Raw genomic sequence first — 19471 nt, forward strand, 5'->3', positions numbered from 1 at the left:
ATCGCACATTGTGAGATTAGATTCAGAACCGTGACATCGAGTTCGAATTGTAGTTGCTAGAGAACAAAACGAGATTTTCTCGGGAGTTCTCCGGGGACGTCTACAATACAACACATATTTTACAAAAAACCAAATTAAATAGATCAAAATCAAGAAAAAAATCAAGCCCAAGAAATGGATAGAAACCTACATATTTTCTTTGTGAATAGAGGCAAATTAGTATCCAAATCCATGCTATTAAATGGAGAGTGTAGATTAATGGAAATCATTTCTTAGTAGAAGCCTTGTTTTTAAAACAAGGGATTCATCAAAACTATTAAAAACTCCTTATCTAATCATAGAATAAGGATGCTTCCACCTTTTTCTATGTTCACAAATGATTGAGAAGGGAGATTTCAATGCCCTTTGAGCAAAAATCTCTTGTTTTACTTCCAAAAAAAAACAAAAGAAGAAAAAAGAAGAAGAAGAGAACACAACCCTTTCAACATCAAAACCCAATAACCATTCAAGGAATCCTATGAAACAACCACCCTACTCATTATCTTTGAGCATAGTTTGAAACATATAGATTGATACCTTTACGAGGTGAAGAAGAGTGTAACAACAAGAAAATCTACTTTATTTATTAAACTTGTGAATGGATTGCTAATAGCTACTCCCAAACACATCCATAAGGGTCCAAAATGCATAAGAACAAGAAATTAGAGCTAAGAAAAGAAAGGACATAAAGGAAGAGATATCAACTCAATGGATGGGTGGCTAAATCCTAGTTCCCTTCACATCCATGAGGACTCAATAACACATCTATATACAACAACAATGAAATATAGCACAAGCAAGAAAAGTGTGCAAAAGCGTAATAAAATAAAGAGAATAATCAACTCAATAGATGGGTGGCTACATCCTAGTTCCTTCCACATCCATGAGGACCTAGCGAATGATTATAACAAGCTAATAATGAAATGTAGAGCTTAGAGATGAAGAAAAAGAGAAGAAAAATGAAGAAACAGATGAAAAAAGTGCCAATTCTTACCTTTTCAAAGCAAGAAATAGTTTTGATTACCAAACTTGCTTCCAAACATCCTCAAGGTTCTAGAATATAGCTTGAATCCTTAGAAAGAAGCTCCAAGTTCAAGCTTAATGGTGTTTTTGTTGTGTAGGTATCAAGGAGAGAGATGGAGAGTTGTAAGCTTTAGGCTTAAGGTGGTCTTTGCTCTTAAACAATCTCTAGCTTTGAAACCAAAATTTCCAACCCTTAACAATGAAAGGAAAAGGTGTATTTTTGGGAGGTAAATATCTCAGATATTTTATGGAAGATATTTGTGGAGGCAAAATATATCCAAAAATATCTCCGAAAAATATCTCTGAAAATATCTCACATGCGTAGAAGCCAAGCTCAAAATATCTAGATATTTATACAAAGCTTACAGAGGTAGCTAAATGAGAAAATATCTCAGATATTTGTAGAAAAAGCCAAAATTCTCAAAAGTGCTCTGTACCTGAACAATTTAGCCAGCCGCGCCATTATTCATCTGGCCAACTACATTTTGTATCCGACCATAAATTGTTGGACGACTAGATAAAAAAGAACATACTGTTAGATCAATAGGGTAAAGTTAGCATGATTTGAAAAGAGAAACAGGTTTTCAGAGGATTCCACTCATTTTATTCGTTCTCACTGTATCCTTTGCTTGGTCTACTGAAAAAGAAATCATTTGGAGTTTGAAAAGATGAGCCTCGGGACATTGTAGAAATGTTTGAAATTTCACAACCAAAAGATTTTAAAAAACAAAGGTCAAAAACAATTTGGCCAATCTCTTGCTGAGGAATTCGTAAAATGACACATTCTAACTTTCATCATCAAGTGTTCGAAAGGAAGCGTCCAAGTCTTAAGGCCGGTCAAAATGGAGTGTCTACTGTGGGTGTAACTAGGACCTTTACGGGCATGATTGCTCTACTCGCGGCCCCTCGCGAGCAATGCACTCACTCCCCAACCAACAAACCTGAAGGCCATTTTTGGTCGTGGCCCATCGTGAGTGCGACTTCCGCACCAGCCCATTATGATCGCGAACCCCTTGGTCGCGGGCGCGACCAGTCTTCTGCAGCCATCCTAGGCTGCTACTACTCTGCAGCCAACCCAGAGCCTAGCCAAGATCCAAACCACCTCGACAAAGTCAAAACACTCGGGACAACCTCGTGTCCCAACCAGAAAGGAAAAAAAAATGGGTTAGCTGTAGAAAACCCATTTTGACTGGCCCTAAGAATTAGGCACTTTTTTTTGATTACATGATGATGAAAATCAAAAAATATGTTTATCACAAAATCCTCAGTAAGAAAGATGAAATATGAGCTTTATTCCTAACCCTAAGCCTGTTTTGGCCAAGTGCTTAAGTCCTGTTTGACAACTGAAATGAAGTTGGACTGAACCGGATTAAAACGAAGTGAAATGGGCGAAATTTCCTCTAGCTGACCGGTTGACCATCGAGTTGTTCGACCAATCGACTAGCTGACCATTGCGGGCACGACCAGGCCCTTCGCGGCCATGACCATACACCTCGCGGCCGCGAACTGTGAATAGCGATGGTCAGATTTCTTGTGTGGGGCACTCAATGATGCCATTTCTAAGCCATTTTTGCACCAAATGCATATATTCTTAGCCTCCATTGCCTAGTGCTTGATCCATTGAGAATAATGCTCCATTTTAGTGTTCCATTAGTTTCATTGTTTTCCCTAATGCTCCATTAAGCCTCCACTTTGTCTTTTACCATTGATGTACTTGCATTGCCTATATAAGGAGGGCTTATGTCTTGAATTTGAAGAGATGAATTTGAGAGAAGAAGTGCAGAGAGAATGATGAGTTTGAGAGGAGAAGATTAGAGTTTGAGAAAGAAAAGAAAACTTTGAAAAAGAGAGAGTTGTCTTACCAAAATAGTGAAGTTGTCTTAGCCTCTATATATCTTATCTTCCATTGCAAAACACCACCTAAGAAATTCATTGAAACCAAGTCCTAAAGCTTTGATCAAAGGGAGTAATCCTTGCCAAGTTCAAAAAACTTAAAGAGTGATCATTTCCTATAAACATACTTGTCCAAAGACGCCATTCTATCTCAAATTCCAAACTTTTGAATTGCGAATTGAGAACACAATTCACAATCTTGAGGGTGATCAAAAGGAAGATTGGAAATCAAGAAGTTCATTCTTTTTTTTTGAAATGTGAATTTTTAATTTCTTTAATTTTCTTGCATCTTGCATCTTTTATCTTATATTTGTTTTCTTCCTTTAATTTTATATTAATTTTGTTGCAATCTAACCGAAAGCGGTTAGTTGAGCCATCTACATATTCCTTGTTTGTTCTTTTCTTGGTGTTGCAATAAGACAGGTTTTGCTAGGCCTAGTTGGCCGGCCAGCTAATTATTTGATCGGCCGGCTAACTTCCAATGGATGGAACAAAGCAGCCTTCCAGCATTGAGCATACTAGTTTCTGGCGATCCTCAAGACCTACTCTTCTGTTTTATTTTCATTTGAGAGTTTTGTGAGGTTTTTATTTTGTTGTAGCATTTTCTCTCTCGCTCTCTCTCATTCGGTTTGTAATTATATATTCAAGTGTTGTAATAATTCTCCATCCCACTTCTTTCTATCCGTCCTTTTACTTGTTTTCCTTATTTGTACATAAACATCATGTTTTGTCTTTTCATCATATCCATGCTTTGCATCCATGTTTCATTCATCTTGATTTAGCTAAGTTTGCATTTATGGGTTTCATCAATTCTTATGTGATTATGTGTGCTACCTCATGCTCTTGAGATGATTCACATGTCCTTGTAGACACTTCATTTTTGACCGTCTGCAAGACTTGGACGCTTTGTCCCGTGCACTCGATGATGAAGTTGTGTTGATTGTGTTTCGAAGTCTCAACGAAGGATCGTAATTTCGCGCTCCAAAACCAATCCTAAACCTTTCATATTTATACTATGTTTACCCTAGAAATTCATTTTTGAACATTGTGTCACCTTACATTGAGTTTAAAACAGAGAAATAGAGGAACATATTGGGACCTGGCCGTAACTGTTATGAGCTGGCCGGCTCTCGATAGCGAGAAACACTGTTTTGGGCGGGAATGGGCCAGCTGTCCATTTTTTAAGATATTTTCGACCTATTTTGCTCAAAACGAGGTTATATCTCTGTTTTGAGGGTTGAACAATTTCTAAAGAGCCTATACACACAATAGAGAGCTCCTTCTTTCTATACAAGTCACCTTTGAGCAAACCTATCTTTTTGGACTAATATCCATACACCATATACCACATTAGATCATAACCTTAGAGCCTTGGTTGAGGCTTGTGCATCACAATTCAAGCTTGAGAGTGTGCTTGGACCAAGTTTGTGCTACAAACAAGAGCTTGCTTCCTTGAGAGATATAAGCTTACCACCTTCTCTTTTACTTCTTTTTCTATCTCTTGTTAGTTGCTTCTTGTGTTTTTATGCTATCTTGAGTCCATTTCAAGTGTTTAAACTTGGGTTTGGATAGCTACCAAAGGGTAGAGAAGGTTAACACCTTCTCTTACACCTTATTTCATAGCTCAAGCCCTTGTGTTTACACTCTTTTCTTTGCCTTTGAAACTGATTTTCGAAGCTTGGAAAAGGCTAAAAACATGGTTTGAGGTCTCAAAAATGAAGAGGTTAGCCACCTTTCCTTACTTTTTGTTCATTATCTTTGCTTTGCCTTATTCTTTCCTACTTTTTGTGCTCTCTAACATGATTTTTGGTCACTATTTTTAGCATATTGGGGCTGTTTTAGGGCTGTTGTAATTTATTTAATTAGTATATGCTTGATATCTATCTTGTTGCATTGTAAGTCTTCACATCTAGCTTGTTATGTTGTGTTATGCATGCTTTGATAGCTTTTCTATGGTTAATTCTCATGTCAAGAGTTTCATTTTAATAATCAACCTCACAATCATGTCTGCAACCTCTCCTCTTTATTCTTTTCTTTTCTTGTTTGAGAGTTATTTCAACCGATCAATGGTTATTCAAAACATGAGCTAGAGACTTATGCTCAATGGCTTAATCTTTATAGAGGTTAATCGTCAAAGGCATGGTCTCTCCTTCATATTTAGGAGCACCTCTCACTTGAAGTTCTTCTCATTTCGCAGACTTAATCATCACTTTCAACAAATTGATTAAAGAATGGAAAAGACTAAGAAAATTGGCTTAAAATGAACCAACCAACATAAAGAAGATGAGACATATTGCCTAGGTTTGGCCGGACGTTATGCCAAGTCCATTGTGTCAAGGGTTGTCACACGTCAATTCATGATGTTCATTGTTCATTACATTCATTAATTTTTGTCCAAAATCATGTCCGAAATCATCAAGCGATCAACTTTCTCATTGATGGTTTTGGAAACGATTTCGTTCTTCTCTTAAGGATTTCCATGACAGAGAAGAGCAGAGAGAACAAACGGGGCCTAGAAAGGCTCTATCTGCACTATTCTCACCTCAGAGTACAAAACCTGTTTTGGCATAAAATTTAGTGCTAGCCGACACTTTTTGGGTCCGGCCGGCTCCCAATGTTTAGTAAATAGAGCATTTTGCAGAAAACAGAAGGCAGTGACTGAATGTGAAACAGAGCAAGTCTGGGCAGACAGAGCAGTTTCTGGACGCTATGCATACGATCCTTGTGCATCCTCGTTTAGATCAATGTTGTCAATTAATGTTCCCATCATTGTTGTAATTCATTAATTATCATTATAGTTGGCATTGTGTATGTGCAATTGTCATAATTAGTTAACTCAGCTAGTTAGTTATATTGTTCATCTTGGTTGTAATGACTTAGATAGCTAGTTGATAACTTAGATATTAGTAATTAGCTAGTTGTAATTCATTTATTCGAATCTGTAATAGTTAGCTTAATTTGGACACTCGAACATTTATTCACACCCTCTTGCATGAGGGCAAACATGTAATAATGGTGTATATCTTCCAACCCCCATTTTTCCCCCCTTTTATTTGCCCACTTATGATGGTAGTATAGAGCATCATGTTTACTTAGCATTCCCATGTTCGCATACACTCCTTTTATGTACGTTTCAGTTCGGCTCCTCATACTAACCAATGTCAATTTCAATTTCATTGCTTGAAAACGTGATTTATCACATGTCTTGGATTGGATCATTTACCATGTTCATAGCCGAGCCTATAAAAAAATTGCATGAATGTGTGCATTGCATTAGTTACATTGCATTGTTTAGGAACATGCATGTTTTCTAATTAGTTTGCTTTATTTGGCTTGCCTTGGAGTACTAGGTGAGCACTTATTGTTTTAGCACACCACATAAGTGCGATTGTTTCCATATCAAGCATGCTTTCCATGAGGCTATTTGCTTAAATGATATACCTGTTTGAATGCCGGTGGATGAAGGCTAATTGCTAAAATTGGGATAAATTGATTAATGTACGAACTCACATTTTCAAGTGACGAGTATTAAAAAACAATTTTCAAACAAACATGAAATCAAATGTCAAATTTTTGCAAATTAGTCTATACTTGTGTGCGTTACATAGTAAGATAGCGTAAATAAATCAAAACAAAAGCATATAATGTAAATAAGAATCATATCATGATTAGTTGAGGTCGATCTTTGATCGGGCGAGTGGGGTCTCAAATCATGACCTTCCCCTCTCGTACCTAAGTTCCCGAACTGAAACATTTTGGTGATAACGGATAAGTGGCCTTTGGCAAGAGTTTTGAGTTTTCTAAATTTTTCAAAAATATTTAGGTGGCGACTCTAGAATCTGGCAAAGCAGTCCATTTTTGACATTTGATTCAAACATCTATTTTTCAAAAGAATTGTCGGATTTGGACTCTTTTTGTGTTTTCACAGTTTCACATTACACTTGTGAAATCAAATTTAGAACCATGGGAGTCCGAACTGTGGGGCTAGTCATATCCGAAAGGAGCACGAAAAGCAAGCCATAGTCACATATTAAAAGTCAAATCTTTAGTTGCATTTCATCAGTGAATTGAATTAAGATTTTGTATATAAGATCATGCATGTTTTACTAACTTTGTTTTGTAGCTGTTCGCGGGATGTCGGTAAATATGTAAGTTTTTATACTTTAGCATCCCGCTTGTGTGTGTTTTTCTTAATATGTTTAAACATCCTACCAAGAGGCTACTTGCTTACTTGATATAACTGTATGAATGCCAGTGGATGGAGGTTGTGTCGCTTAATTTGGAATGATGTTGATTTTCATGTTTGTAAAATCAATTTCTTTGGGTTGTACATAATTCTTTCAAAATACATGAAATCAACTTGTTCCAAAATGAGTGACATAGTCTATACTTGTATGCTTCATATAGTACTTTTTAGGATTTATTAAATAATTGGAATATAGACATATAAGTTAATAAAATTCATATCATGGTTTAATAGAGACAGATCTTTGATCGGCTGAACGGGGGAGCTTAATTAATGACATTCCCCTTTTACACCTAAGGTTCCGAGCTAAGCATTCTTGGTTACGACGAATAGTGGCCTTGGAACGAGTCATGGGTTTCCTAATTTTTCCAAAATATTAGGTGGCGACTCTAAGATTTGGTGATGTAGTCCATTTCTAACAGAAGGTTTTGTAAGAAATACGAATTTTCTATAAACGTTTCCAAATATGAACTTTCATCTATGTTTCACATTACACTTGTGAGGCTCGATCAAAGAAGTCGAGGGTTTGAACTGTTTAATGCACATGTGTACACTTGGGCATGTTACATCGGCTCTTGACCCAGGCCACTGCAATCTCCTCAACTTGGGAAATTTTGTCCCCGAAATTAAAGAGAACACTTAAAACAGCGGGCACACCACGGCGAAAAGGAATACACTTACCAACCCCATAACTAGGCTCATATGCGGATACTTTCTGGATCTTGGTCCAACACCTCAGTGCCCCAAAGATACCCGAGCCACACACAAGAAGAGAGTTATTACAAAGCCTCTTTCGGTTCCCATAACCTGTTGGGATCTATGAAGCTAAGCCAAACAACTAAGCTATTCACACTTCAAATGTCAATCGCGTTCCAATCGCACTCAAATAACTAAACAAGAACCGAGCGCTCAACACTCGACCACTAAAGGAAAACCATACTCGCAACCAAAACCCTTAATCAACTTGCATCTAAAAAAAAGAGGACTACACCCACAAACCACGGTCCACGGAAACAACTCTCCGGTACAACCCAAAAACAACCAACACCAACTTGTTCAAAACCAAAACACAAAACCAATAATTGAAATCGAACCACAACATAACTCAACCACATAAGGTCAAAGAAAACAATCACATAAGTTAAAACAATAGTTTTTTTAGTATGTCGAAATCCTTTTTCCATTTTTACATTTTCCCACAAATTTGTACAAACTCACACTATTTTCCAACAAAGATTCATCTTATAAACTCCGAGTAAAACCAATTGTTTTACAAACATTTTTCCAAAACAACATGTAAAAGTTCCACCCCAAAGTTTTCAGTTATACAATGCCATGAGAGGTCATAAAATTAACAAAAATAATTTCCAAATCTGCTTTCTCAACAACCAACCAATGAATCCCAACCATCACCCAACCACATCCATCACACATATGGTGATTTCACAACACAACTAACACATTTCTATAACAACAATGAATAGAAATAAACACAGTGCTAAAAGAGATGGTACAACACACACGATTTCCCAAATTTTGAAAGTTTCAAACCCACACAAACACTAGTAAAATTAATCGGCATAACACAATTGTGCAAAAGCGCTCGCAAAACTAAAATACTAACACATTACGACAACTCGAGGAATTCCACAGACTCACACCAACCACATACACACAACAACGAGGCCCAATGCCCCCAGATATAACTAGAATTACTACTCAAGCTTATAACCATTTGCTCAGACAACGCAATTCCCGAGATTACCATGTGTTAATCAACTTCGACTACCACTCATCCAAACTCACCAGTTCTAAACCAAACCAAAACAAAGCAAACTAAATCAAACCAAACTTTACCTTGAGTCCCATCAAAAGGACTCGGCTACAAGAATCTGTCTTCCTTACGTGACTTAATCCAACTCACTGATTCTCTACTCACACAATCCAAATATTTACATGTTAACCAACTTTAACCACCCCTATCTAGGGTTCAATACTCACACCAACATCCCACTTCAATTTGAACTGGACTTTCTAAAGCCAAATCATTCTACGTGTGACGACCCCACCACGTACAATAATTAGCATTTTATTAATTAAAAAGATTTGAATTTTAATTGTTCATTAGTCTGGTTCAATTTGAGATTTATGAAAATTATTCGATCTGATTCGTATACGATTTGATTAAGGATTGATGTTGGAATTGGAAATTGAAAGCCTAAATAGCTTAAGAAGGTGAAATTGACGACTTGAATCAGTTTAATTTCGAGTATCGGACTATATGGGAATTTAATTAAATATTTAGTTAGTAAAATTGAGATTTGACTAATTGGGTTCGAATTGGAATTAATTAAGCTAATTTGATTATGAGGATTGAGAATTGTGGTAATTCTGAATTAAATTAAATTGTGAGGTGTCTAATTGTATATGTAATTTATTGATAGGAATTTTAAGTTTGATTAGAAATTGAAGGCCTTAAAGATCTAAGAAACCAAAATTAATGATGGAAATAAGTTTAATTTGATATTTGAAACCTTTTCGGAGTCTGACTAAAAAATTTGATTTAGACTGGTAAAATTAAATATAATTAATTGGGTCTTAATGGAAATCAAATTAGACTAATTAAATTATGTGGGATTTGTGATTAGTTATGATTAATTAAGTTATGTACTAATCAATATTAATTAAGGTTAATTTTTTCTTAATTAAGCTAATGTTAATTATAAATGGAATTGTGGAATGATCTAGAATTTTGGGGTGTATGTAGGTATGAGTGTGGGTGTGGGTGTGCAGAGAAATTTTGTGTGTGTGCGTGCATGTGAGTGTTGTGTTGGAGACTTCAATAAGTGTGCACGTTTGTAATGTGAAGAGAGGAGTGTCAGTGTGTTGTGTGTGCAATGTGAAGAGAGGAGTGTATTCACTTACAAAAAAGAAACTGAGAGAGGAAGAGAGAGTTGAAGTCACAAACAAGGGAAATGTAAGTGTGTGGGAAATCTGAGAGTTAGAAAGGGATGAAGAATTGAGTTCAATTTCAAGAGAAAGAAGAAAAAAAAAAACCGTAGAGAAGAGACTCAAAGTTTCAACAAGAAATTCAACAAATCAAGACTCTAGGTAAGAAATTGAAACTTAAATCTTGTAGATAAATCATCTAGCAACTAAAATCAAAAAGGATTTAGGTTCAATTTCATGTAATTAAAAAGGAATTAGCAAGAAGATGAAGAAAAATTAAGTTTAAGATTAGGGAAATAAATTTGGAAATTAATTATTTTGAGTTTGATTTTTGTTATTCTTCATAAACTTGAAGTTTATTCTTACATGCATTGTGGATTTTTAAGATTTTAGAACTTTAATTCATATTTTAAAGTTTATGAGTTTTGGATTGAGTTTTGATATAAATTAAGAAGTCAAATTATGGTTTGAGCTTGATAATGAAGAATTGGTTGGATTTTGATAAATATTTCATACATGAAAATGATTTTCTAAGGAGTTTACAACTTTAATTTTATGTTTTGAAGGAAAATAGAAAAGTGTTTGAAATCAAATTTATGCAATTAAAATGAAATTGGCAAGAAAATGAAGAATTGGAGCTAAGTTCCAGTTTATGAAAGTTAATTTAGAAATTAATTATTTTGGGTTGATGTTGAAAGTTATAGTTAAATTAAGCTTCATAAATTACATATAAATTCATTATACATTTGATTTTGAAGAAGAATTTTAGAAACTATGAGTTCATGGGTTTTGATTGTAAAATTAAGCAAGGTTTTAATTAAATAAATAAATTAATAATTATGTTTCATAATTTTGAGTTTGGATTTGTTTTAAAGTAATGATGTATGAAAGTTTTTGTATTGAATTCTATTTTAGAAAAATTTATGAGTTTCATGTTTAATTTCATACTTATTTTTCAAAGGAAAAGGAGTTGAAAATATTTACAATCATGAAGTTTTGATTTAAGTATTGACAATTTAATAAGATTTTGAGCAAATAACTTATAAATAAATAAGTGTTTATGTTCACTAAATGTTTTCAAAGTTTTGATCAAGATACATATAGGTTCAAGATTGAAAAATACATATGGACGCTATGTTGAAAAATTTGGAATTTTGGAACTTTATAGATTGCTCGAGCGGTCTAAATACTGCTCGTACACACAATGAAGGCTTCCAGTACTTTTGCAGGCCTTGCATACAGCTCGAGCGATCAAATCTTCGCTCAAACGAACTGTCATATTTTCTGAAATTTTGCAAAGTGTTTTTAAGTGTATACATTCATCCTCATTTCATTTTAAACATTCTTGAGTCATGGTTTAGACCATAATAATGAGGAAATGAATTAGAAACACACTAGGAAATAATGTAATAAGTTAAGCATCTACAGAATGTGTGTTTCAATGTGTATTTGTTATGTGTTTGTATAGGTCACGCACCACTGTTCGTTTGATATGTTTCTAAAGGTATCTGTGACTAACAACTTTGTAAAGCTATGTTTGACTATAAGTATTTTCTGACTGATATGATATGATTTGTTTTCTGAAATGATATTTTGTGAATCATGAATGAATGTCCAATTTTCTGAAATATATTTGTGGCATCCTTAGCATCATGTGAATCTGTCATGTGTTATCTATTACCTGGTACTAGGGTTTCACGTGGGTTCCATTCATGGAACTGATTATGCATAATCATCTATCTAATCTACGCATGGGTCTTAATGACCATTTAATGTGAATATGGATCTTTATGATCAACTACTCTGCACGTGGGTCTTAATGACCATCTCATGTGAATATGGGTCTTTATGACCAACTACTCTACATGTGGGTCTTTATGACCAATCTGATCTATTAGCTAATAGATGTACCACGTATGACTGTTTACAAACCTGAATATGTATATGAATCTGTTTTTTATCTGAAATTCTGATTTTGAAATCTATTATGGGATTTCATTCATTAAAACCTTTACCTTGTTGTTATTCACTGGGTTCCAAATCACTATTTATGTATATGTATGTAGGTGATCAAGTGTGTGACCAGGTTTAGAGGCGTTTTCCTGGAATATGTTTTTGTCAACCAACCTATGCGCCTCCCGTGGAGGTTCTAGATATGTCAAGTGATCAAGGCTATGTGATTAAAGTTAAGTTTTTGTTTATTCTATAATTAGGGCTAAGTCCCTTTTGTCTACTCTGTTTATATGATGACGTAAGGATGAAGTGTAATTATATATATATAAAGTTAAATTTTTTTTGTCTCATATATGTCTGCACAGTTCAATGGACAATGTATATTTAATATTTGCTTCCACCAACCCCTAATTTTGTAAATTTATTTAAGAGGCCTTTGGTAATCTTAAGATTACTGGCTAGTCATGATGCTAAACCTATAGGGGCGGGTTTGGATCGTGACACTACGCAAATCCTCAAGTCAACTCACCGTAACACCATGCTTAAGTGGCAATCCAACACTTTACAAACCACTCAAAAAGACTGAAGAGGTCGATAACAAACTCACAACAGACTGGTAGGGTTGACAAAAGCGCACAAAGCACACAGTCTGGACATACAAAATAGTATGTTGTAGATACCCCATTTTTGACCGTCCTCAAGACTTGGACATCATCATTTGAACACTCGATGATCATCCATGTTCGTGTTCGTCTTGAGTTCTCGGAGGTCTCGGTCGCGCGCCTTGCCTTAAGATCTCTCAACTTATTTGTTTTGTGCTTGGTTGGACCAAGGACTTGTGGTCTTTGCACCTGAGGGCGGGAAATGGCTTGTTGGTTATCCCTACGCATCACCGGCCATGGCCTGAGGCCATCGGCCCTGTTTTATTGCTACCGGCCGAAAGTGATGGCCGGTCGGCAATGTATTTAGTCGGCCGGCCCTTTGTGTTGGTCGATCGGCCTTTTCTGCTAGCCGAACCCTGTTCATCTGCTTTATGCAGATATTTAGTGCCAGGTGGCACAGACCCTACCCTTCATACGTGTATGGAGGATTTGCACCCTTTGTTTTAGCTTCTTGAGGAAGCTTGAGCCTTTTGAACCCTTATTTTAAGCTTCTTGAGGAAGCTTGAACCTTTTGAACCTTTGTTTTAGCTTCTTGAGGAAGCTTGAACCTTTTTAGCTTCTTGAAGAAGCTTGAACCTCTTTAGCTTCTCCAAGAAGCTTGAACGTTTTTAGCTTCTCCAAGAAGCTTAAACCTTTTTAGCTTCTTGAAGAAGCTTGAACCTCTTTAGCTTCTCCAAGAAGCTTGAACCCTCTTGTTTCTCTATAAGATAGGGCCTCCCTCTCCTTTAGAGAGGTTCCAAAAATTTGTTTAAGGCTCCAAGATATATCTCTCTTTATATCTCTATATTTTGGGTTCAAAAGGGTCTAGTTCTTGGCCTATTACACCACACCTCATAGCCACACACCTCCACCATTCATCTAAGGTTCTTGGAGGTCATTTTCAAAGGTTAAAGAGTTGGTTCTTGGTCCAAGAACCTGCTGGTTTTGCAACTGTGCATCAAGGGTGAGAATTACCCTCTTTATTCCCCATTTTTGCACACACTTTTAGCCTATCTTGCATGCTGTTTTGAGCTTAACTTATAATTGATAAAAGTTCTGTTTTTGCATGCTTTTGACGTTTGTTTAAGATCACTTTTGTTTTTGGGGTTGTTTCCCCCCTCTTAGGCCTTGTTTGGCCTCATTTTTGTGCCTTTTTTGTGAGCTTCGGGACCACCTTGTATTGGCCTTCTCACCATTGAAATCCAGAGGGATTTCAGTGGTGGGGATGGTGTTTTGAGGTCCTAAGAAGGAGAGGGCCATCCCCTCTCCTTGTTGTCTTCAATACTTGTCATATTTGCCTCATATGTGAGCACGTTTGTTAAGTTCATGTTGGCCATGTCTTAGCTGGTATTTGTCGTTATTTTTCTGTCATATGCCACTGTTTTTGCCTATCTTGGTCATTCCATGCATGGTTTATACACTTGTAGTGTAAATTTTGCAAACTAGTCTTGTATGTCTCATGTTTGAGCATGTGTTTCTAGTTTTTTTTTTTGGGCCACCTCAGTAGATTTTTGGTGTAGTTTTAACATGCCTTAGATCTGTTTTTGCTTGGTTTGGTTGGCCCTTGCATGCCTCATACACTTGTAGTGTAAATCACACACACTAGCTTTGTATGCTCCTTGAAGTAGCATCTCATTTTAACCTATGTTGTGTCCATTTCAGCATGTTCTTAGGCTTATTTTATCACGTCATACCTTTGTTTAGGTTTGGTTTGGTTAGCCCTTGCATGCTCCATACACTTGCCATGCAATCCCATGAAATAGCCTAACATGCGTCATGTTGTGACATGTCTTTTTAGCATGCTTTTGGCTTGACTTCAAGAAGATTTTATCCACATTTTGGTATGCTTGAGGTTTGATCTTGGTTGTCTTGGTCACCCATGACTTGTTTTGTATAGCTTTGGTTCAATCTTGCTTGTAAGCTTTGTGTATTGAGTGATTTAGTATGCATTACTTGGCCTATTTTAATGATTTGGCATCATTTGTAGTGTAATTTCAGTCCATGTTTCATGGTCATGCACATGCATTTATTACTCTTTAAATGCGTTTGAGAGTTGTGCTTGTATGCCTCATTTATAGACCATTGCATGAGCTTCATCTTTGTGCATTCCGAGCCACCATCCCAACATATTTGGCCACTGATTTTGGCATGCTTGAGAGCTACCCATGTTAGTGTAAGTCCATCTCACCATGTTGTTACATGCTTGTTTCATTTTGCATGTTGTTGCATGCTATACATGTCCACATGTTTAGGTTGTATGCCTATTGCATATTGCATGTTAACATGCTCATGTTGCATTAGATTTGTTGCACACTTGAGTTATTTGCATGCTTGCTTGCTTGCCTAGGTAGCATTGCATTGTGTGTGCATCTCTTGCCTCTTGATCAATCATGATAGAGGTTGGGGCCCTTTATGTGTTTTGTGCATTTCATTCCATATTGAGTTGCACACTTGGCTTCTTTGGCCATCATGCATTGAAATGCGTGAATGATGGTCCGAGGGTCGAAAACCATACTCCTTTGAGTCTTAAACATGATAAGGAGGGTGGTTGTGCAAACATTGCTTTGAAAATGCATTGCTATGCTCTGTTTGCCTTCTGCTACAGCAAAACAGGATTCTGCAGGAAGAGATGGCCGGTCGGCTATCTTCAGTGCCGGCCAGCTATGAATTGTTGGTCGAGAGCCTCACACATGGTCGATGACCAGTTTCCCATAGCCGGTGGCCTTGCCTTTTGGCCGGTGACCTTCCACAGTGCTCAGAAGGTGGTTCAGAAACATCTTGGAGACTTGTGCAGTTTTCAGAAGTGCAGAGCAGTGTAAACAGAGGCAGCATGAGTATGGCGATAGATTTCTGAGCGAAACCGAACATGCATGTATTCATCTCTCTTCCCGAGGCCTCTTTACTGCTTTCTTAGCTTAATTACTTCATTTAATTAGTTAAGTGTTGTGTAATAATTAATTAGCTTGTTAGTTAATTAATTTGTATTATTCTTTCGAACCCTCCGAGTGAGGGCACAATTATAATAAGTGTGCGCGTGTGTGATGTATGTATTTCAACCCCACGCCTTTCTCCCTTTTATTTACCAGCTTATGATGGTTAGATTAGGGCACATTTCAATTAGCATACTTATGCTCACATGTTTGCATCCATTCATCTGTCTTGCATGCACCGGGCTCGGCGCATCATGCTAACTGCATTGTATTTCAATTCCAATTTGAATACATGTTTCAAGTTGCATTTCACATGACATTTTAGAATAGCCGAGCCTATTTCTAGTTGCATTTTGCATGTGTTACATTAGCCATCTTGACATGAACTAGGATCATGCATTTGATTACTAACTAGTTTCTGTTTTGGCTTGGAGTACTAGGTAAGCATTTACGCTTTAGCATCCTTGCATATGTGTGAGTATTGCCATGACAGCATGCTTACCATGAGGCTATTTGCGTATGTAATATAACTGCCTAAATGCCTGTGGGTGAAGGTTGGATTGCTTGAATTGAGGTAATTCATTGAAATCTGTATTTTAGCCTACTTGCGAGTAGCAAAACTCAAACCATTTTTCCGAACAAACGGATATGCAATGCTTTGTTCCAAATTAGGCGATCTAGTCTATACTTGTTTTGCTGTGCGCATCACATAGTAATTCTAGCTAATTAACCGGAATAAGAACACATGTATCTTCAAAAACAAGATATCATGTTTAGTAGTGGCCGATCTGTGATCGAGCGAGCGGGGGTGCTCATAGCTGACCTTCCCCAATCGTACCCAAGTTCCCGAGCCGAGGCAACTTTGGTAATGACGGACACGTGGCCTTAGGCAACGAGTCAGGGTTTCCTAAATTCCCTCAAAATAAAATATTTAGGTGGCGACTCTGTATCTGGCAAAGCAGTCCATGTTTGGCACTTCTTTCTAAAAATCTGTTTTCAAAACGATTTGCCGGATTTGGACTCTTTGGTGATTTATCAGTCTTGCATTGTACTCTGCGAGACTAGATTCAGAACCGTGACAATTTAAGTCCGAACTGTAGTGAGCCCAAATGAACAAAACGGGATTCCCTCCCGGGACGTTCGGGGACTTCTACATATGTACACGCACTATCCGCATTCCCAAGAGATATAAATCTCTCACTCTCTCAAAACAAACAACTCCAGCACATCCACAAAAGATATTGTCACAAGTTCTAAAATTCGAACAAGTCATACTACCCCAAAACCATACACACAAGATAGGACACTTCACTATTAGGCACCACAGTATTAATCACAACAACAACCAGATATAGAACCAAGGTAAGGCTTCTAATCTCCATAACATTATCTAACTAAAGAAATTTCAACCTCCAACGTGTGCCCAAATCATTAGGACAAAACAAACAAACAATCAAACAACAGGAGTAGGTATACAACTCCTACTCCCACCACAACCCACAATAGTTATAGTACAACCCAATCCCTAAACTTCAACACACTCCATGTCCCTTCGAGGACTACCGAACACCCATGCCCACACCAAGGGCACTGACATCAAACAACAACCGACTACTAACAATCACCCAAATCAAAACAATCCTCCGCTTTGCATCTAACTCTATGCCCAATACACAGAACTCTCTCCTCTGATTGCCCCTCAATAGGCCTAGTATTTCTCCAACAATAGGAATCACCGATATGGCCTCATCCTTTCCCCGCTCTCTCATACACACCCATAACGTCTCTTCAAACAACCATTTACAAAACCCATATCTTCAACCAAAAACAATGACAACCTTTTGTCATTACTAACTCCAAAACGAAGCCGAACATACTACCGAACCTTGCCTCCAACTGTGCCCAAGGAATAATCTCTTGGCACACTCAACAAATGGTTTCCTCAATCTTTTCCGAGTGAAAAGAGGAAAATCTGTAACGCCCTGAAATAAGTTCAATAACCCATCTATAATATCAATAAACGACAACAATGAGAAAGTAATTATCTCCCATTAAGTCCAATTGAGTTTACAAAAAAGAGACATATGTGGTATACATTCATAATGTGTAACTCTAAATCTATAGCATATGTTGCAAGCTAAAGAAAAGAATGGAAGGTAAATAGATAAGAATGCCCTATGGGCTTACATCTTTCCAAGACGATGCTTGGTTACAACAAAAGTGGACTTAAGTCCAATACAGTTAAAACCCTTGGCTTGTACAAAATAAAAATAGTCAAAACACTAAAGAAGCTTATCTCTGAGTCCTCCCATGCTATTGCCTTGGCGGAGGCATATCATTAGCACCTAAAATGTTTTTTCCATATAGGGTGAGCCAAAGCCCAGTAGAAATAATCCAACATAGTATATGAATTTTAACAAAGCTATGAGGTGAATGCATATGCATGCTCGTGTGAAAACATTTTTCATCTCCTTTCCAAAACCATGTAATGCCAATTAAATATCATACTTCATAAGTCATTTCCTTAACAATAGAAAATAGGGCAGTGAATCAAACTCTGTGAATTTCAAAACAATACAACCTTTCCTAGAAATTTCGTCCGGAGGAAACTGTAAACCGGGACCCATGTAAACATAGGCTATACAAGCACTACTATTGCCATTTCACGGAAATTTCATTTGCAGGATCAACATCCATGTATACGCGCGGTTTTTTGGACTTTCACCCTGAACACACAAGCCAACTTGTCTGATGCAACAACAACTCCATTCTAGATTCACCATTTTTCTCAAAACGATATACATGTGCAAAGTATAAATGTGAAATAATGATTGATGCAAATGAATGAGAAAAATAGTTTCAATTCCCCTAAGTGTCATGCAATTCCTACAACAATTATAGTTATCCTCCACCGATAGCCCAAAATAGATATTTCTAAACATATATACAATTCTCAATAAAGATAAACTTTCCAAATTTCAAGAGGTGAGTAATAATACATATCCAACTCTACCATCCTCGTCCATATCAATCCAATTTCATGATTTCAACATCAATTTCATTATTTATACAAAATCAATATTTGAAGCATTTAGGGCAAAATTCCCTCATTTTTTTTCCAAAATCAACCCTAAGTATCACAACCAACTATTTCTTCCCAGCTCGACATTTTTACCAACCTCATAGTCATTTTCAAAGGTCCATTTGAAAAACCCATATTTTGATTTTTACTCAAAAACCCTAGGTTTGTTCTAAAAACCTCCAAAATCACATTGTTATTTAGAAATCGCAAATAACTAGGTTAAAACTCATAGAAAGTGCGAAGAATCCCTACCTCAAGTTTTAGAAGATGAGAGAGAGTGTGTAGGAAAATCAAAGATACCAAAAACCAAAGTTGCTCCGATTAAAACAAAGCGCTCATTGAGCTCTATCTTTTTAACAAAGAGACATGGGTGAAGAGATCGGCAGATCTTGGTGTATTTGCAGAGAAAAGGTGAGCTTTAGGGACAGAGGGTCTCAACTTAGGGTTTTGAAATGTTTAGAGAGAGAAAGAGAAAGAGAGTGAGATGAAAAAGTGATGTAAAAAGTGACTTTTGCGGACTAATATATGTGTTCGCCGCTCAAGTGCAAGAAGTGACACTCAAGCGTATAGACACAAAAGATGTGACCGCTCGAGTGCAAAAAGTTATCGCTCGAGCGTGAAATACAAACTCCTAGAAGTTTTACAAACAGAAGACCAATGCTCGAGTGTAATAAGGGCCATTCGAACCAAGACCACTCGAGCGCAAAAAGCTTTG

Source organism: Camellia sinensis, chromosome 5 (assembly GCF_055761805.1).
Source record: "Camellia sinensis isolate YWXY chromosome 5, ASM5576180v1, whole genome shotgun sequence".
Lineage (NCBI taxonomy): Eukaryota > Viridiplantae > Streptophyta > Magnoliopsida > Ericales > Theaceae > Camellia > Camellia sinensis.